The sequence below is a fragment of the Chamaea fasciata genome, unplaced genomic scaffold (genome assembly GCF_029207755.1).
Source record: "Chamaea fasciata isolate MVZ Bird 193981 ecotype frontalis unplaced genomic scaffold, bChaFas1.0.hap1 SCAF_293, whole genome shotgun sequence".
Lineage (NCBI taxonomy): Eukaryota > Metazoa > Chordata > Aves > Passeriformes > Sylviidae > Chamaea > Chamaea fasciata.
In genome coordinates this window covers 92,834-111,080 of record NW_027094378.1, presented here as the reverse complement: position 1 = coordinate 111,080, position 18,247 = coordinate 92,834, and the positions used below count along the sequence as shown (strand labels likewise).

At 50.8% G+C, this 18,247-nt stretch overlaps 2 long non-coding RNA genes across 3 annotated transcripts; both read left to right on the top strand.

Moving 5' to 3' along the window:
- Positions 1–10,416: 10,416 nt before the first annotated feature.
- LOC136305134 (uncharacterized) lies at positions 10,417–12,999 on the top strand. The gene is made up of 5 exons (XR_010725059.1): positions 10,417–10,480; positions 10,777–10,882; positions 11,413–11,561; positions 12,174–12,283; positions 12,909–12,999. It is a non-coding gene; the product is annotated as an uncharacterized lncRNA (long non-coding RNA).
- A 52-nt stretch (positions 13,000–13,051) lies between these two features.
- On the top strand, positions 13,052–16,394 carry LOC136305137 (uncharacterized). Of its 2 annotated transcripts, none has more exons than XR_010725062.1 (3): positions 13,052–13,089; positions 14,893–14,987; positions 15,505–16,394. It is a non-coding gene; the product is annotated as an uncharacterized lncRNA (long non-coding RNA). The 2 variants fall into 2 exon arrangements; XR_010725063.1 differs by lacking the exon at positions 13,052–13,089 and adding an exon at positions 14,594–14,690.
- The last annotated feature ends 1,853 nt before the right edge of the window (positions 16,395–18,247 follow it).

Below are 18,247 nucleotides of genomic sequence, written 5' to 3'. Positions count from 1 at the left end.
ATATGGGGGATTGTGGAGGTACATTTGTTGATTTTGGGTGGACTTTTCGGGGAGATTTTTTGGGGATTTTGGGGGGATTTTTGCAGAATATTTGGGGGATTTGGGGAGATTTTGGGGGCGATTTTGGTGGCATTTTTGGGGGGATTTTTAGGAGGATGTTTGGAGGATATTTGGGGAAATTTGCAGGAATTTTTGGGGGGCATTTTGGGGGAGTTTTGGGGAATTTTGGGGGAATGTTGGGGGGATTTGGAGGGATTTTGGGAGGATTTTTTCGGGGATTTTGGGAGGATTTTTAGAGGTATTTTGGGGGAATTTTGGGAATTTGGGGGGAGATTTTGAGGGGATTTTCAGGAATTTTTTGGGAGGATTTTTGGGGGGTTTTGATTGGATTTTTGGGGCGAATTTGAGGATATTTTTGGCGGTTCCGGGGGGGTGTTTTTCGGGGATTTTCCGTGGATTTTTGGGAGGATTTTGGGGGATTTTTGGGGGATTCAGGGGGAATTTTGGAGGGGATTTTTTTTTATTTTTGGAGGATATTTTGCGCACGTTTGGGGAATTTGGGGGGGATTTTTGGGGATTTTGGAGGGGATTTTTGGGAGGATATTTTCGGGGATTTTTGGAGGGATTTTTTTTGGATTTGGGGGGAATTTTTGGGAGCATTTTTGGGGTGTTTCTAGGGGTTTTTTGGAAGGATTTTTTGTGGATATTTGGGGAATTTTGCAGGAATTTTTGGAGGATTTTTGAGGAGGTTTTTGTGGGCATTTCCTGGATTTTGGGTGGATTTCTGGGAGGAAATTTTGGGGAATTTTGGCGGGGTTTTTGGGGAATTTTTGAGAGGATTTTTGGGGCGATTTTGCGGGATATTTTCGGGGATTTTGGGGAGGATTTTTGGGCGGATATTTGGGGGATTTTTTGGAGCATTTTTGGGGGGATTTTGGGGGATATTTAGGGAATTTTGGGGCATTTTGGTGGCACTTTTGGGGGGGATCTTTATGGATTTTAGGGGGATTATTCGGGGGGGTTTTGGGGTGATTTTGTGGGATTGTGGAGGTACAATTGTGGAATTTTGGGTGGATTTTTCGGGGAGATTTTTGTGGAATTTTGGGGGATTTTGGGAGATTTTGGGGAATTTTGGGGGGATTTTAGAGGCGTTTTTGGGGAGATTTTTTGGGGGATTTTTAGGAGGATTTTTGGAGGATATTTGGGGGATTTTTGGCGGGATTTTGCGATATTTTTTGTGGATTTTTTGATTATTTTGGGGGGATTTTTTGGAGGATATTTGGGGGATTTTGCAGGAATTTTTGGGAGTATTTTTGGGAGGATATTTTCGGGGATTTTTGGAGGGATTTTTTTGGATTTTGGGGGAATTTGGGGGAACATTTTTGGGGCGATTTCTGGGGATTTTTGGGAGGATTTTTGGAGGACATTTGGGGGATTTTGCAGGAATTTTTGGGGATTTTGGGGGATGTTTGAAAGAATTTTGGGGGGCATTTTGGTGGGATTTTGGGGGGAATTTTATGGACTTTCGGGGAGTTTTTCGGGATTTTGGGAGGGATTTTGGGGGGGATATGGGGGATTGTCGAGGTACATTTGTTGATTTTGGGTGGACTTTTCGGGAGATTTTTTGGGGGATTTTTGGGGGGATTTTTGCAGAATATTTGGGGGATTTGGGGAGGGTTTGGGAAGTTTGGGGGGGATTTTGGGGGAATGTTGGGGGATTTGGAGGGATTTTTGGGAGGATTTTTGGGGGGAATCGGGGGGATTTGGGGGGGAATTGTTGGGATTTTGGGGGAGTTTTGGGGGATTTTAGGGGGAATTTTGGGGGAGATTTGTGTAATTTGGGGGGGATTTGGGAGGATTTTTGGAACAGAGCCTGAACGAAAGGCTTTTTTGTTTCGGTCTGGTTGCTGGCAGGGCTCTCGCAGGTGTGCTCGGGGGTCTTTTGGCCATTTATTCCGGAGGCTGTTCGCCAGGGCATTCCTGGGCACGTTCGTTTATGGCTCCGCTCCGCGCCGCCGCGCGGCAGTGCTGCCACCCTGTGGGCAGAGAGCGGTAGCGCAGCTGTCCCCCGGGCCGTGAGCTCGGGGCCGGCGCTGCCGCCCGCCCGCCCGCCCGCCCGCAGCTCGGGGCCAAAGGGAGGGCGAAAGGCGAGGAGCCGCCTTGGGGGGAAAGAAGCGGGACCTGGGCTCCTGCTGCGGGTGGAGGCGGCGCTCGGCGCCTCGGGAGGGCTCCGCAGCGAACTCACCTCCCCTGGGGGCGCAGAGGAGCGCCCGGGGGGAGCGCGGGGATGGAAACAATCCTTGGGGAGCTCGGGGCAGTGGGTTGGATTTTTTCGGTGGCGCTCTTGAATTTTCTTTGGAGGCTTTGAACTTTCTTTTGGATTTCAGCGTCTGGGAGTGAGTCAGAGGGTGTGCAGAGGTCCCTAAAAAATCTGGGAGTTCTTTGGGATTTTGGGGGGCATTTTTTGGGGTATTTTAGTGGCATTTTGGGGGGGTCTTTATGGCTTTTAGGGGGATTTTTCGGGTTTTTTGGGGGGAATTTTGGGGGATTATTGGGGGGATTTTGTGGGATTGTGGAGGTGCATTTGTGAATTTTGGATGGATTTTTCGGGGAGATTTTGGTGGGGTTTTGCTGGACTTTTGCGGGGATTTTTGTGGAATTTTGGGGGGATTTGGGGAGATTTTGGGGAATTTGGGGGGATTTTAGAGGCGTTTTTGGGGAGATTTTTTGAGGATTTTTAAGAGGATTTTTGGAGGGTATCTGGGGGATTTTGCAGGAGTTTTTTGGGGGATTTTGGGGGGAATTTCGGGGGCATTTTTGGTGTAATTTTGGGGGGGGTTTTGGGAGGATTTTTTGGGGAATCTGGCGGGATTTAGGGGGGGATTTTTGCTGTAATTTTTGGAGGTGTTTTGGGGGGGAATTTTGGGGAGATTTTTAGGGGGATTTTTAGGAATTTTTTGGGAGGATTTTTGGGGGATATTGATTGGATTTTTGGGGCGAATTTGGGGATATTTTTGGGGATTCCTGGAGGAAGTTTTTCGGAGATCTTTCCGTGGAGTTTTGGGGAGGATTTTTGGGATATTCTTGGGGATTTGGGGGGATTTCTTGGAGATTTTCGGGGGATTTTGCGATATTTTTTGTGGATTTTTTGATGATTTTGGGGAGTTTTTTGGAGGATATTTGGGGAATTTGCAGTAATTTTTGGGGGATTTGGGGGGATTTTTTGGGGGATTTTGAATGGATTTTTGGGGGGATTTTTGGGGGGGGATTTTTGGAGGATTTTTAGGAATTTTTGGGAGGATTTTTGGAGGATTTTGATTGGAGTTTTGGGGCGAATTTGGGATATTTTTGGGGATTCCGGGGGGGTGTTTTTCGGGGATTTTCCGTGGATTTTTGGGGAGGATTTTGGGGGATTTTTGGGGGATTCAGGGGGAATTTGGGGGGGGATTTTTTTTTATTTTTGGAGGATATTTTGCGGCATGTATGGGGAATTTTGGGGGGGATTTTTTGGGGATTTTGGAGGGGATTTTTGGGAGGATATTTTCGGGGATTTTTGGAGGGATTTTTTTTGGATTTGGGGGGAATTTTTGGGAGCATTTTTGGGGCGATTTTGGGGGATTTTTGGAGGATTTTTTGTGGATATTTGGGGAATTTTGCAGGAATTTTTGGGGGCATTTTTGGGATGATTTTTGTGGGGATTTCGTGGATTTTGGGGTGGATTTCTGGAGGAAATTTTGGGGAATTTGGGGGGGGATTTTGAAGAATATTTGGGAGGATTTTGGGGCGATTTTCGGGGATATTTTTGGGAGGATTTTTGGAGGAGATTTGGGGGATTTTTTGGAGGATTTTGGGGATTTATGGGGAATTTTGGGGAGGACTTGGGGGGATTTGGGGGATTTTTAGGGAATTTGGGGGGCATTTTGGTGGCATTTTGGGGAAATCTTTATGAATTTTAGGGGGATTTTTCGGGGGGTTGGGGGGATTTGGGGGATTTTTGGGGAGATGTTGTGGGGTTGTGGAGGTACAATTGTGGAATTTTGGATGGATTTTCGGGGAGATTTTTGATGGGGTTTTGCGGGATTTTGGGGGGGATTTTTGTGGAATATTGGGGGATTTGGGGAGATTTTGGGGAATTTTCGGGGAATTTTAGAGGTGTTTTTGGGGAGATTTTTTGGGGATTTTTGGGAGGATTTTTGGAGGATATGTGGGGGATTTTGCAGGAATTTTTGGGGATTTTGGGAGATGTTTGAATAAATTTTGGGGGGCATTTTGGCGGGATTGTTGGGGGAATTTCATGGACTTTAGGGGGAGTTTTTCGGGTATTTTTGGGAGGGATTTTTGCGGGTTTTTTGGGGGCATTTTTGTGGAATATTTGGGGGATTTGGGGAGATTTTGGGGAGTTTTAGGGGGATTTTTGGAGGTGTTTGGGGGGGGAATTTTGGGGGGATTCTTTTGGGATTTATGGGAATTTTGGGGAAATGTTTGGAGGATTTTTGGGGATTTTGCGGGATTTTTTGTGGTTTTTTTGCTGATTTTGGGGGGATTTTGGGAGGATTTTTGGGGGGTTTTGATTGGATTTTTGCGGGGATTTTGTGGATTTTTGGAGGATTTTGGGGGGATTTTTGGGGGATTTTGGGGATATTTTAGGAGGATTTTGGGGGGATTTGGATTGGATTTTTGGGGCGATTTTTGGGGATATTTTGGGGGATTTTGGTTGGATTTTGCGGGTTTTTTGATGGGATTTTTGGGGGGAATTTGGGGGGGGATTTTGGGGGTATTTTTGGATCAATTTTTAGAGGGATTTTTGGGGCGATTTAGGGGGATATTTTGGGGGATATTTTGGGGGATTTTTTGGGGATATTTGGGGGAGATTTGCGATATTTTTTGTGGATTTTTGATGATTTTGGGGGGATTTTTTGGAGGATATTTGGGGAATTTTTCAGGAATATTTGGGGGGATTTGGGGGGATTTTTGGGGGGATTTTGGGGCCATAATTGGGGGGGGTTGGGGGAATTTGGGGGATTTTTGGTGAAAATTTGGGGGGGGGTTTTTCGGGGATTTTTGGGAGGATTTTTAGACGGTGATTTTGGGGGAGATTTTTAGGGATTTTTTGGAGGATTTTTGGGCGGATTTTTTGTGGGGATTTCGTGATTTTGGGGTGGATTTTTTGGGGGAATTTTGGGGGGGATTTGGGGGGTATATTTGGATGAATTTTCAGAGGGATTTTTGGGGCGATTTTTGGGGATATTTTTGGGGATTTTGGGGAATTTTTGGGACGATTTTTGGGGGGATTTTGCGAGATTTTTTGTGGATTTTTTTATTATTTTGGGGGGATTTTTTGGAGGATATGTGGGGAATTTTGCAGAATTTTTGGGGGGATTTGGCGGGATTTTGGGGACATACTTGGGGGATTTTTTTGGGAATTTGAAAGGATTTTGGTGGGATTTTTTGGGGCGATTTTTGGGGATATTTTTGGGGATTTTGGGGGATTTTTTGAACGACATTTGGGGGTATTTTGCGAGATTTTTTGTGGATTTTTTGATGATTTTTGGGGGGATTTTGGGGGCATATTTGGGGGGATTTTTGGGGGGAATTTGAATGGATTTTTGGGGGGATTTTGGGGGGGGATTTTTTCGGGACCTTTGGGAGGATTTTTAGAGGTGTTTTGGGGGAATTTTGGGGAATTTGGGGGGAGATTTTTAGGGGGATTTTTAGGAATTTTTTTGGAGGATTTTTGGGGGGTTTTGATTGGATTTTTGGGGCGAATTTGAGGATATTTTTGGCGGCTCCGGGGGGAGTTTTTCGGGGATTTTCCCGTGGATTTTGGGGAGGATTTTGGGGGATTTTTGGGGATTCAGGGGGAATTTTGGAGGGGATTTTTTTTTTATTTTTGGAGGATATTTTGCGGCATGTTTGGGGAATTTGGGGGGGGATTTTTTGGGATTTTGGAGGGGATTTTTGGGAGGATATTTTCGGGGATTTTTGGAGGGATTTTTTTTGATTTTGGGGGAATTTTGGGGAGAATTTTTGGGGCGATTTTTGGGTATTTTTGGGAGGACCTTTATGGGGATTTCGTGGATTTTGGGGTGGATTTTTGGGAGGAAATTTTGGGGGATTTTTGAGAGGATTTTTTGGGGGATTTTGAGGGCTGTTTTGGGGGGAATTTTGGGGAATTTTTTGGAGGATTTTTGGGGGGATTTTGCGAGATTTTTTGTGGATTTTTTAATAATTTTGGGAGATTTTTGGGCGGATTTTTGCGGGGACTTTTTGGGGGGTTTGGAGGATATTTGGGGTGTATTTTTATGTAATTATTAGGGCGATTATGGGGGCATTTGGGGGGGGGATTTTCAGGGGAAATTTGGGGTGATTTGGGGGCGATTTTTTTTGGGATTTTTCCGTGGAGTTTTAAGGGGATTTTGATGGGATTTTTTGGGCGATTTTTGGGGATATTTTTGGGGAGTGTTTGGGGTTTTATGTGGGGATTTTTGTCGGGATTTTGGGGGGGATTTTGACTGGATTTTGGGGGCGATTTTCGGATATATTTTTTCAGGATTTTGGGGGGATTTTGTGGGGGTTTGATTGGATTTTTGGCGGGATTTTTGTGAGGATTTTTTTGGGATTTTTGTGAGGAGTTTTTCGGGGATTTTTTTGGGATTTTTTGTGGATTTTTAGGGGATTTCGGGGAGGAACTTAGGGGAGTTTGGGGGGGGGATTTTGGGAGATTTTTGCGGGATTTTTTGTGGATTTTGGAAGGCGTATTTGGGGAAGTTTTGGTGGCATTTTTGGGGGGATTTTTAGGAGGATGTTTGGAGGATATTTGGGGAAATTTGCAGGAATTTTGGGGGGGATTTTGGGGCATTTCTGGGGAATTTTGGGTGGATTTTGGGGCAATGTTGGGGGGATTTTGGGGGATTTTTGGGAGGATTTTTGGGGGGGAATCGGGGGGATTTGGGGGGGAATTGTTGGTATTTGGGGGAGTTTGGGGGGATTTTAGGGGGAATTTTGGGGGATATTTGTGTAATTTTTGGGGGATTCGGGGGGATTTTTGGAATAGAGCCTGAACGAAAGGCTTTTTTGTTTCGGTCTGGTTGCTGGCAGGGTTCTCGCAGGTGTGCTCGGGGGTCTTTTGGGCCATTTATTCCGGAGGCTGTTCGGAAGGGCATTTCTGGGCACTTTCGTTTTCGCCTCCGCTCCGCGCCGCCGCGCGGCAGTGGTGCCACCGTGTGGGAAAAGAGCGGTAGTGCAGCTGTCCCCCCCGCCCGTCCCGCCCGATCTGTGTGGCAATGCTGCCACCCTGTGGGCAAAGAGCGGTAGTGCAGCTGTCCCCCGTGCCCGTCCCGCCTGATCTGTGCGGCAATGCTGCCACCGTGTGGGCAAAGAGCGGTAGTGCAGCTGTCCCCCCCGCCCGTCCCCGACGCGCGTGGCAGCCCCGCATTGTGAGCTCGGGGGCGGCGCTGCCGCCCGCCCGCAGCTCGGGGCCGAAAGGGAGGGAAAAAGGCAAGGAGCCCGGGCGCGTGGCAGCCGGCTGCCTGCGCGCGCCACCCGGACCCCGGAGCCGTCCGGGCGCGATTTTCCGCGGCGTTTGCGGGTGTGCGGACGCGGGATGGGGGCGCAGCGGCGCCGCGGGCGGGTTCGGGTTTTTTATTCACTCAGGTGACTGGGTGAGCAGCCGGCGCGGGGGGCCTGATCAGTGCCAACACGAAAGATGGCGGACCGACCGGAAGTGGCTTCACCCTCAACCAACATGGCGGCGAGGAAGGGCGGAAGTCGCGTCCTTCCCCTCCCAAGCTGGCGGCTCGGCGCGACGCGCTTGACCTTCCAAAGACGGCGGCAAAAAGAGCGGGGAAAACGGCAAGGACGGGGTGGGCGGGGGCGCCTGCCCGGCTGCCTTCGCCCTGCCGTGACCACGGCGCCGCCCGGCCGCGATTTTCCGCGGCGTGTCCGGGTGCGCGGCCACGGAGCCCGGCGGCGCCGCGGGCGGGCGGGCGGGAGGCGGGCCCGCGCCGGCAGGCAGCGGCGGCGGCGCCTCTCTCTGCCGAGGTCCCGCCGCGCCCGCCGTGCCGGCCGCCCGTCTCGCTCCGCACGTTCCCGCCGCTCTCCGCCGCGCCCACACGCCACCCCCGCGGCCCTCCGGCCCGGGGAAATGGAGGGAAATACAAAAGCCTTAGGGCAGAAGAAGTCGGCCGAGCCGGCCCGAGCCGTGCCCGTCCCGCAGCCGGCAGCAGGAAGCGGCTGCTCTCTGACTCAAAGCTCAGCGCGGCGGAGGTAAGCGCGGGGCTTTCGGCGGGGGCGGCGGGGAGGACGCCCCGGTTGTCCGGGCAGGGCTTCCCGGGGACGGTGTCAGCTCCCCGCAGCTCTGGCTGAGGGCTGCACCGAGTCCGGGCTGAGCCAGCTGGGAGCGGGCTCTGCTGGTCACGTCCCCGGGAGCCGCTGCCGCCGCCGGAGAGGACGCGCAGCAACCTTCTGCCGTCTGTGCGTGCAAGGTTTTCATGGGCTTTGTGGCGAATGTGGTGTTTGGGACCCGGAGCGCTGGGTGCCCTGGGTGGGGATGTCCTTGAAGTAGCCAAGCTGAGCACTGGCTGAGATTTCCAAGCCTGGAATTCTTGAAACAATGTTTAAATAGTTTACCTTCAAAGCAATGTTTAAATAGTTTACCGTCGAGTTGAGGCAGTAGATCAAGTCGATTTGTTAGAGTGGCAGAAATGGTTTTTTGCCTGGAAGTGTGTTGGTATAAGCAAGCCTCCCTCGGGTCAGAATGAATTGGTTTTCCTTCTTTTGGCTTTTTTCTTTCTAGGTTGTAGAGCACTGGGGAGACTGTTTGGGATAAAGAACTGAAAGGCACAAGGGAAGCTGCACGTTCCCCGGGGAATGCTTTAGGCACCTGCGGCTCCTGAAGCGCACCGAGAATCCCAGCTCCCACAGAAAACCTTCCGAAGCTGGAAGGGACAGACAAGACAATTCCAAGAATGGTGTGGGAAGCACTTTCTCCCAGGCGTGGACAGTGCTGAGATCGGAATGACTTCACAATATTCCTTGTGCCTCTCCTGTTGCCAGCCCAGGACTAAGTCGGTGTTCCCTGAGTGGCTGCAGTTCCCTGCCCGTGGAGGGAGGCAGCCTGTGCTGGAGAGCGGGAGAAAGGTCCCTGCTGCATGCTGTGTCCTCGGTGGGCAGAGAACTCTGACCTTAGCCAGGTGGGTTGGTGAGGATTGAATCAATCCTGCCTCCTTTTGAACGAGTTGTTTTAATGAGTCATCAGCAGGGGATGCTTTTAGCTGGCTTTCGTTCAGTTTCTTTTTCACAGGTTTCTGGTTGTTTTCATCATGAAATTATACCAAACCCTTAAGTTCGCTAAATGAACCCTGAAAAGGTTCAAGAAACCAATCCCAAGAGAATTGGGCCTTGGATAGCTGGGATCTCACGGCCCTTTGGGGCCACGTTGGGTTCACCCCCTGATTTTGGTGCGCAGAGAAACTCTCAAGTTAAGGCTTATCAAAAGAAATGGACCAGTTCTCATAAAAATCAGCTTTCCAAACCTTGAATTAAGATCAGAAATGATGGCAATGCCCTTGGCATAAAACCACCTGTGAAGCCAAGCAGGCTTAAAATGCCTGTAGGCAGGAAATCCAAGAGAAATGGCTGCTGGCTCCTGGCATCCTGGGCTTGCCAGGCAACCTTCAGGTCGGAGGAGCCCTCTGAGATGGCAGTGCCAACCATTCCCCCGGTGCCACCCTGTCCCATGTCCCCAGGTGCCACGTCCGCACAGCTTTTGATCCCTCCAGAGACGGGGCCTCCACCACTGCCCTGGGCAGCTGTGCCAGGGCTGGACAGCCCTCCCACCATCAGACTTCCCAATATTTGGCCTGATTTGCCCTGGGATCACGGGAGGCCGTTTCCTCGCCCTGGGTCTTACAGTAGCTGCCCTAAGCAGCCATGATTCCAACATGAGAGCGGCTGGCTTCCTTATGACCCCATCTGGAAGGGGCTTGCTTTCGAGAGATGAGCCAGGTAAGGCTCAGCTCGGTTGCCAGTTTGGCAGGTGAGAGCTTGTAGCTCATGGACGTGTCTGGGAGAGGTGTTGCCTCGCTCATCCACCTGCATGCACGTGGTGAGACAGCTAAAAGAAGATTTCCATCCTCTCTCCCTTGTTTCTCCTCTACTGCTTTGTGTTGCCACCTGTTACAATCCATGGACAGAGAAAGTGGGAAATGTGTTTTAGAAATTCTTGGGAATTTTGCTTGTAGGAACGGAAATCCTGAGAGAACTGATATTTGACCTGCCTGGCCTATGAAATGTCCCAGAAGCTGGTTCATGTATCCATGCTCCTGTTGTGTTCATCTGGGCTGTAGTTCAGGCTTTTCTCCCTGGGCTCTTGCAGTTGCTGTGTCTCTGGGATGCGGTGCAGAATGGAATCAGGCAGCCACACCTCAGGTTCACCTTCTCCCTGACCCTGCTCGTGTGGCACAGCAGATCCTGAAGCCAGGTACTGGAACTTCCTGCGTGTGTCACTGCTGGGGTGAAAAGCAGAGCCCTGGGGAATGGTGATCTCCCCACCTGCTTTGTGCTCAGACACTCTTGACTGAGCTTTTCATTCTGGGGAAGAGAAGGGGAGGGATGGCCAGCAACACGCTGAGCCTCAGAGCAAAGGCCTTCTGCAGTTCCTGCGCTGTTCTCCCAGCTTGGAACACTGCACAGTACAGCTTCCATTCATTATTGTCCGTGCTTGTGGATTGGGAAGGTTGTCCTCCTCCACGATGCCCCACCTTTTTCTCTTCACAGAGGAGCACATGTACCTCAAGGGAGACAGATTCCTTCCGTCACATCAGTACTCGGACCTGAGGAAAGTACCAGTTTTTTCCAGCTTTTCTTCAGTATTGATTTGGAGGTAAGAGTCCCGCTTTCTCGATCCAGGAATTCTTGAGAAATGTATAGAAAAAAGCCATAAAAATACAATGAACTCTCATTCTCCCATGGGTGGTTAATTAGAGGCATCTTTCTTTTGTTTCCTCTTGGGGTTAAAACTGCCATGTCTGTGGGGACTGCGTTGGTTTTTAGTGCTAAGGCGCAACGACTTGCGCTGCGTATTGCTCTGCGAGCACGACAAACAGAATGTTCTGCCCCAGCGAGCTGACATTCATCTCTGAGTTTCGATTAGTAATGTTAGAGTCGCACTGAAGTGTCTTGGGAACGGCAACCTCTACGATTCCATTTGCACTGCATGTTTGGGCTGCAGGCTGACTGTTCCTGATGGATGTTAGGGATGAAATTCGATAGGAATGGAAATGGAGAAGTCCAGAAGAAGCTGTGGTCAGGCCTGAGCTGGCACTCCCAGGGAACCAGAGTTTTGTGCTCTTAGGAGCAGGTATTCTTTGGCAACGTCTAAATGTCTGATGATGGTATTTCTGTGGCTTCCAGTACAAAGCAGAGCCTGCGAGTGGATCCTCAGATGTCCTGGGGAAGGGCTTCGTGGCAAACGTTGCTGTGGGCTTTATGACTGCCAGAGGATTTTCGAGGTCATTCTCTCCTTTTCAACAGTCTCTTGTGTGATGAGGGCTCGCTCCCAGGTAAGAATTTGGAAAGAAAGCACCAAAAAAACCCCAAAGTACAGAAGTCTGCATGGCTTTGAGATCTCAAGGCCAAAGCAAAAAGGAGCAGCTGACTCTGCCTTTGCCTTCTTGAAAACCTGTTCCTTGTTGATTTTGTGTCCGTGTGGAGGGGGAGATAATTGCTTGTGTCCAAACCGGTCGCAGCCTTGTCCCCTGAAACTGGAAGAGGTTGCTGCCATCACGGAGCCTCACGTGGGCACCGTGCCTTTGTGCCTGCTGTCAGGGCCTTTTCTCTTTTGGGGGTCTCCATCCACAGGCAGCACGTTTGTTACCTGAACTGCGCTTCAGCGGGAGGGAAGCTCACGTGCCGGGAGCTCTCGGCTTTGGCAGCGTCCGCCCTGAGCGGTTCGGGTATCGAAACCTTGGACAAAAGGACAAAATCCTCTCGCTGCCTGAAGACTCCTCGTGAGAGTAGCTTTGAACGGAGAGCGTCTTTCCTTCCCTGGAGTCGCTGAGAGCAGCTGGTGTTTGTGTCACCTTGAAGCTGATCAGATGCCGGTCCGATTGCTAATTCTGAGTTCGATCGTTCGATCTTGACCGTAGAAGAACAGGTCCTATTTTCTGTTTCAGAGCGGTATTCTGGAGATATTCCAAAGCGCTGCCCGTGCCAGCAGAGCTGCCTGTGAGCTGATCCGGGATCACGGCCTCCTCCCGTGGGTCCTGCACAGCTGAGAGCAAAGGTGAGCAGAGAAGTACAGGAGAAACGGGAACAATTTTGCTGCCCACGCTAGAATAACTGTGTGAGTGAGTATGAAAACAAGGGTGACAGGCAGGGAGGCGGGGGCACCGAGGGCCGGACGGGCAGAACTCGCTGAACTCTGAGGTGTCCCTTGGGGTTTCGAAAACAGAATCGAGATGCTTTCAGGTTGTGATAGGAGGGGGATGATGCTGGGGGGGCTTCGTGATTTGGAAAACACTTGCTGGAAAAACTGAGAAAGCCAACTGGCACCTGGAATCGGTGTCTCTACCTTTTGAGTTTCAAACAGCCTCAGATCCCGTCCTGTCACGGGACCTGCCGCACGGGAAGTGGCACAGCAATGGCTTTGAGCTGTCTAGAACATTCCTCCCCCCTTGCCTCTCCCTCAGGTACGTTTGCATCCGGCAGAAATCTCTTCTGCGCAGAGCGCCCTGACAGGCTCAGGCAGGTGCCCCAAAAGTGCCCTGGAATAGGGTCCCCTGTCTAGGTGATGGACCAGCTGCCGGCGAGGATCTGCCTTCCCAAAGTGGTTCTCTGTTTTGTTTTCTTGTTGGTTGGTTGGTTTCGTTGGGCTTGTTAATTTCGTTTTGTTTTGTTTTGTTTCTCAGGTTTCTGAAAAGCAAGGGGATCAGTCAGATGACTTCCTTACTCCATACTCTGTGGCTAAGAAAAGAGACAAAACAAGAATCAATCCCAGGAGAAGAGACAAAACAAGAATCAATCCCTCTTCCCTATTCAGCTTGTAAATGAGTTTCTGTATGTTTTGGCCCCCTTCATCAAACATATTGGGTAAGTCTTTGTTTTGTTTTTTGTTTTGGTCAGTTTGCATTTCATCCTCTGTCCAGTTTGACCTTTATTAAGGCCAGGAGGATTTCTTTGTCTCTGGTTGATGAATGGCTTTTTTCGCCTTCAGTTTGCGTGTCGAGTAGTGAATTTGGACGAGATTTCTCTGACAGGAGGATTTAGGTGTTTGAAGACATGGGGAAAGAAAGTAAAGTGTGATGCACAGCTGCTGTCAAGTCCTAGGTCCTTCATTTCTGGCCCTTGCCACAGTAAGGCTTAGAAACTGTACTCATTAATTAGCACGCAGGAAAACACGTGGCACTTGTGTTTCCTCTTGGCAGGACTAACGTAGATCTGGCCAGGCTGACCGAGTTCTTCGGCCCCCTCAGCTCTGTGCAGGAACACCGTGCTGTTGCTGCTGAGGCTTTTAGGGGGATGAGGTGAACGACAGCGTCCTCTCCAGCAGGGAGCTGCTGCTCCTGCTGCTCCTGCTGCTCCTGCTGCTCCTGCTGCTCCTGCTGCTCCTGCTGCTCCTGCTGCTGCTCCTGCTGCTCCTGCTGCTCCTGCTGCTCCTGCTGCTCCTGCTGCTCCTGCTGCTCCTGCTGCTCCTGCTGCTCCTGCTGCTCCTGGTGCTCCTGGTGCTCCTGCTGCTCCTGCTGCTGCTCCTGCTGCTCCTGCTGCTCCTGCTGCTCCTGCTGATCCTGCTGATCCTGCTGCTGCTCCTGCTGCTCCTGCTGCTGCTCCTGCTGCTCCTGCTGCTCCTGCTGCACAAGTGGAGCCTTGTCAGCGAAGACCTGCATCTGCAGGAGAACCCGCAGGCCCTGGCTGGGAAGTGCCAAAACAAAGAAGTGATCAGTAAGTGCTGAACTGCTTCCAGGAGGGCGTATTTTGTTGCAGCCGTTACAGACCAACAGTACAAGTGAGGCCAACTGCTCTGGAAACAGTACTAATGCCTTCTGCCAGTCTGATGGAGCTTGAGGGAGGAGGAAAGGAAATGGCAAGGCATTTTTCAGGTCTTCCTTGGGGTGAATTCTAAGCTTAGCACAATTGGGAAGCTTTGAGGAAACACAGTTTAAAAAGGGGAAGAGCTGTAAAATGAAACTTAGTTGCCAATCTCATGTCAGGTTCTGAAAAATGGTCTTCTTGAATCAAATCTCAGAAGAAATAAGCGGTGCCTGGAGGCTCTGTGCTCAAAGGTTTGAATGATTCTGAGTGTGGATGGGGATCTGAAAGTCACGTGTAAGTAAAACCAAAAAACACATCAAGCAAGCAAAACTGCCATAGTTGACTTTTCTTGTTGTCATCGTTTTGGAAGAAAGGAAAAATATGGGGCGAGAGGTGAGAGCAGGATCTGCAAAATCTCGGAGTTCTCCGCGTCTCCCTGAGGCTGAAGCCGTGTTTGCTGTCAACGATGGCAGAGTGGAAGATGCTAAAGACTGAAAACTTGGGGTTTTCCCCCTGAATCCCAAGGCTCTGTCAGCAGCTGTGCCCTGTCTATCTCTTCAAAGAGTTTCCGGGTTTAGGAAGGCTTTTCCGTTCTTCCGTATTTCTCTAGAACTCCACTCCAAAAGAACGGTGCTGTGTCCGTGTGGTGTTGGTGACTTTGTGTGAGTTGCTGTATTAAAGCCAATCGTTGGTAAGGGTTCTGAGCCTGCCTTGGAGAGCCCTTGGAGGTGGCAGCTCTTCTTTAATTTCCCTTGGTTCCTTTCATGCCTTTCAGTGATTCCTGCGAGGTGCACTGCAGTCTGCCTGAAGCCAGCACATCCTGTCCGTGTTTGAACTTGACTCCTGTTGTTTTTCCTCTTGCAGGGAGTTGGCAAAAAGAGGAGAGAGCCAGTAGGAAGTGAAGCCCCTGGAAGGCCTCATCCCAGTCCAAGGTTCCCACTTTTCTCTCTGACTCCTGGGTAATGACCTGGCCAGAACTGGACACAGACTGTCCCTTTGATTTCCTGCCTTTTCCAAGAAATCCTTGCTGTCAGCCGGAGTGTGTTCCTGGTCTCCTCCTCCTCGTCCTCGTCCTCCTCCTCCTCCTCCTCCTCCTCTTTTTGCCAAGGTGAATTTTGGTTATTGCAGGAATTGTGGCTCTTTTGTTCCACTGAAACTTGCCAACTCTGCTGAGGGTTTCCGGTGTCAAATCCAAGTGCGATTGGAGTTTCTTTGCATTGTTACTCCCACAAAATAGAGGGATTATTCGGTCCATTCCTATGGGATAGGAGTGGCTTGACCTTTTAAATTCTCCCTTCCCTTGAAAATCAGAGCAGAGGCAGCAGATTTGAAATCGTCGTTCCATGAACCCCACCGGTTTCCTGGCTGTCGGGAAAGTTTTCCACGTTAGAAATTGCTGAGCTTGTCTTCAGGCAAGCTGGGATGTAGGTGTTATTCCTTCCTTTTATTTGATGGTTTTCCTCTCTCTGATTTTAGGAAGGGAACGTTTCTAGCCAGTGCCAATTTTCCATCCGAACTGGAAGTTTTGGACGTGGTGGGGCACATTTCCAAGGAAAGGGACCCAATTCACGTTAGTAAATGAGGAATTGTTCAGCACCGTGTCCACAGAGTTTTGGGAATTCCCAGGAAAACTTGCCAAGTGTTTGTTTAATTGCCTGGATTCATCTCTTTGTCAAGTTCAATGCGCTGCGTTTTCAGTTCCATGAATGCCATTAAAAGCTGAATGCCGGCCTGATTGCTGTTCCTTGGACACACGGGGCTGGTTCTTTCCTGCCTTGCCGAGGGCAGAGCTGCTTGTGTTCAATTTTGGGTTGGGCTTAGGGGAAGCGAACGGAAAAACCCCACCAAATAAAGCCCCCACGACCCCCCGGCCCCCCCAGCAGACATACAGCAGACAGGGAGAAAGAGAAAATACGCCAATGGGATTGGAATGGAGATGGGAATTGGACCCCTTAGGAAACCAGGCTCCTTGAATTCTAATGACTTGTGTTTGTGATGTGTTAGGGGAAGGAATTCGTCTGGTTTGAACCATCATTTCAAATGTGACCAAATAAACACGGATTGAAGAAAACGACAGGATTTGGGGGCATTTTTCTGGATTATAGGGGAATTTCTTTGGGGATTTTTGGGGGGAGTTTGTGGGAGTGTGGAGGTATATTTGTGGATTTTTGGAGGCTTTTTCGGGGAGATGTTGGGGGGGTTTTGCGGGATTTTTGGGAGGATTTTTGGGGAATTTTGCGAGATTTTTTGATGATTTTAGGGGCAATTTTTGGGATGATTTTTTGTGGATATTTGGGGAATTTTGCAGGAATTTTGGGAGGATTTTTTTGGGGATTTTTGGGGGGATTTTTATGGATTTTAGGGGGATTTGTCGGGGATTTTTGGGGGAGTTTTGGCAGGATTTTGGGGGAATTTTTGGGGGCATTTTTGGTGTAATTTTGGGAGGTTTTTGGGAGGATATTTGGGGGAACCTGGCGGGATTTTTTGGAGGATTTTTGGGGGGGATTTTTGGAGGTGTTTTGGGGGGGAATTTTGGGGAATTTTAGGGGAGATTTTTAGGGGGATTTTTAGGAATTTTTTGGGGAGGATTTTTGGGGGATTTTGATTGGATTTTTGGGGCGAATTTGGGGATATTTTTGGGGATTCCCGGGGGGTGTTTTTCGAGGATCTTTCCGTGGATTTTTAGGGAGGATTTTGGGGGGATTCTTGGGGGATTTAGGGGGAATTTGGGGGAGGATTTTTTTTTAATTTTTGGATGATATTTTGCAGCATGTTTGGAGAATTTTGGGGGGGATTTTTGGGGGATTTTGGGGGGGATTTTTGGGAGGATATTTTCGGGGATTTTTGGGGCGATTTTTGGGGATTTTTGAGAGGATTTTTTGTGGATATTTGGGGAATTTTGCAGGAATATTTGGGAGGATTTTTGAGGAGATTTTTGTGGGGATTTCGTGGATTTTGTGGTGGATTTTTGGGAGGAAATTTTGGGGAATTTTGGGGGGGATTTTGGGGAAGTTTTTGGGGATTTTTAGGAGGATATTTGGGGGATTTTTTGGAGGATTTTTGGGGGGATTTTTTGGGAGGATTTATGGGGAGCCGTGCGGCAATGCTGCCACCCTGTGGGCAAAGAGCGGTAGTGCAGCTGTCCCCCCCCCGCCCGTCCCGCCTGATCTGTGCGGCAATGCTGCCACCCTGTGGGCAAAGAGCGGTAGTGCAGCTGTCCCGTCCCGCCCGTCCCGCCTGATCTGTGCGGCAATGCTGCCACCCTGTGGGCAGAGAGCGGTAGTGCAGCTGCCCCCCGTGCCCGTCCCGCCTGATCTGTGCGGCAATGCTGCCACCGTGTGGGCAAAGAGCGGTAGTGCAGCTGTCCCCCCCGCCCGTCCCCGACGCGCGTGGCAGCCCCGCATTGTGAGCTCGGGGGCGGCGCTGCCGCCCGCCCGCAGCTCGGGGCCGAAAGGGAGGGAAAAAGGCAAGGAGCCCGGGCGCGTGGCAGCCGGCTGCCTGCGCGCGCCACCCGGACCCCGGAGCCGTCCGGGCGCGATTTTCCGCGGCGTTTGCGGGTGTGCGGACACGGGATGGGGGCGCAGCGGCGCCGCGGGCGGCAGTCCATTGAGTCAGGCGCTTGTGCGAGCAGCCGAGGGGGCATTTTAGTGGGTTCCACTACCAAGATGGCGGCAAGAAGCGAGGCGCCTGACCTTCTAAAAAAGGCGGCCAAAAGGGCGGGGAAAAATAAGGACCCTATAGGCGTTTAGTCAGATGCCTGCACAAAAACCCCGACTACGGCGCCGCCCGCGCGCAATTTTCCGCGGCGTTTCCAGGTGTGCGGACACCGGCCGTGTGCTCAGTCGCGCCGCGTCCGCGTTCGGATTCGTGGATTTAGTCAGGCGTCTGTGTAAACACCTGCCGGGGGCCTATGCCGAGCCGCAAAGAACATGGCGGCCGGGACGGAAGTGGCCTCAGCCGCAACAAAGATGGCGGCAAGCAGAAGCGGAAGTCACGCGACGCCCCTCACAAAATGGCGCCGAGGCGGGAGGCGGCTGCCCTTCCAAAATGGGCGGCCAAAAGGGCGGGAAAAAATAAGGACCGTATAGGCGTTTAGCCAGACGCCTGCACGAAACCCCGACTACGGCGCCGCCGGGACGCAATTTTCCGCGGCGTTTCCAGGTGTGCCGACACGGGCCGTGTGCTGAGTCGCGCCGCGATTGCGTTCGAATTCGTGGAT